Source organism: Macadamia integrifolia, unplaced genomic scaffold, assembly GCF_013358625.1.
Source record: "Macadamia integrifolia cultivar HAES 741 unplaced genomic scaffold, SCU_Mint_v3 scaffold424, whole genome shotgun sequence".
NCBI classification, from domain to species: Eukaryota; Viridiplantae; Streptophyta; class Magnoliopsida; order Proteales; family Proteaceae; genus Macadamia; species Macadamia integrifolia.
Genome location: NW_024870275.1, coordinates 411,592 through 413,982, shown reverse-complemented (window position 1 = coordinate 413,982; position 2,391 = coordinate 411,592).

The following is a 2,391-nucleotide window of genomic DNA, read 5'->3' as shown; positions in this document are numbered from 1 at the left end:
CCGACCATGAAAAAACCCTTGCAAGCAACAAACCCACGATAGTGCAATTTAAAAAAACAAAAAACAATGGGACGGTGGGGAGGGACCAACCAAATATTTACTGTGCACATTGACTTGACCAATGATTCCGTCAAATGTAGATAACACCCCACCCCTTGCACCATGACCTACATATGACAACAAGCCATAGAGCAAAGAAGGGTGCAAATGTGTGACTTCGACCACGCTCGTAAACAGTGGCACTAGCACAACTACACATGGAAGGAAGCAAAGCACGTCAAACTACCACAGTGTCTAGATGGGATTAATCAACGGGGCCAATGCTTCATTTGCACGTTTTTCACATGCCATGACTCCCTTGGGCATGCTGTACAAAACTAGCAAAAGTTGCAATAGGCTGCAATGAGGGTGTAACTATAGTGTGCAGGCAGCCATGCAAACCCACCAGCACGCATTGACCGGCCAAGGTGCAAAACAAAGGGCTAATCATCCTGACCCTCATGCCATGTTGCTGTCCTTCACATGCCATGCAACTCTTGGAAATGCTGTGTGGCTGCTGGCATATGTGGCAGCAGATATGCAAGGAGCCATGCACACCCAGCAGCACTCCATGGCAGGCCACAGCGCACATCGAAGGCAATCATCGGAACCAACGTGCCTTGATGGTGATTTTCACATGCCAAGCCTATCTCGGACATGCCATGCGGCTGCGGGCGCATCTGGCGGTAGCTGTGGGGGCACGACAGCACAAGGCAGGAACCCTTGCAGACCCATCAGCCCGGGGTGGCAGGCAACGGTGTGCGGAAGAGGGGCTGAACATCGGGACGCATTGGCCATTTCCTTGTTTTCAAATGCCATGCCTCTCTGGAAACTGCTGTGCAGCCACGGACACGTGTCAGCAACTGTGGGGGCATGGCAGCGGTAGGTAGGGAGCGAAGGGCACCCAACAGCACACGGTTGCTGGCATTGGCGTGCGGCAGATAGGCTGCCCACCCGGACAAACGAGCCATGTACTTGTTTTTCATATACATGCCAAGCCTTTGTTGGGCTTTCGTTGCGGCTACGACCGCAGGAGGCAACAGCCGTCGCGACATAGCGGTATATACTAGGCAACCACGAGGGCAAAGCAGCACGCCGTGGCGGGCGCAACGCGCACCAAGGGCAAAATCTTCGAAACCAACATACCGTGAATGCGTCTTGCACAGGCGATGCCACTCTTGGTCATGCTATACGGCGTTTGACACATGCGGCGCAAGATGTGGATGCACTGCAGCGCAAGGCAGGCTACCCTGCGTGCCCAGCAGCACACACTGGCAAGCAACTGTGTGCGGCAGAGGGGAAGACTGTCGGGACGGACGCGCCATGTACATGTTCTCACAAACCACACCTTCCTTGGAAATGCTATGCGTCGAGGGGCACATGTGGCATCAGAAGTTGGGGCGTGACAGCGCATGGTACCCGTCCATGTGCGCCCAGCAGCCCACGGTGGCGGGCAAGGCCATGCGGAAGAAGGGGGCGGCGTTGCATGACAGAATGGCTCACCATTCGCAAGCACGTCCACCTTCGTAGAGCACGCTCTCCCACCACTGGCACACGTTACAGCAGCTGCGGGGCACATGGCACGGAAGGCAGGCGGCCATGCGCGTCCAGCCGCACGCAGTGGCAGGCCTCAGCGCACACCGAGGGCCAACTCATCGAAACCCACGTGCCATTTCACTTCTTTTACCATGCCATGGGTCTTTTCGGATTGCCTACCATGCCCCCTCATCGTCTGCTGCCCCTCGGTGCGGCCCCTCAAAAACCACCCTGGGAGTGACACCCCCCTCCCTCAAGGTAGCTCTTATACTCTTTGCCCATTTCCAGAAGGAGACATGACCACCCCCCAAAAATATATCGTTCTATTTTTTGAGCTACAAATATCCAAATCAAATGAAACTTGGTAAGAAATTAAGGAAAAATCCAAAGATTATTTTCATATAAAAATCGCCGTCTTCGGATAAATATTTATTTTTTTATTAATTTTTTAATATTAAAAAACATATTAAATTCAAAAAAATATGAAAAATCCATTTTAATGTATTTTTCTGAAAACTAAATTTCTGATGTCTTCCAAAGGTTGATAGAATGTTCTGAAAAAATATTGGACCATTCCAACATATTTTGATATTTTTTATTATTTTATGATTGAAACATTACGAAAAATACCCAAAAAAATGGAAAATGCGGGGTTTAATTGAAAATGATTGTACTTTGGGTGCCAAATAGCCAATTTCATGGCTTTTCTAACCCAAAGGGATGTTTCGCACAACATGATTTAAAGACCCAAACTACGTTGTGCGGGCATGGCCTTGGCGTGTGCAGCAGTCGGTGGCTCATGTGCAGCCGAAGGCC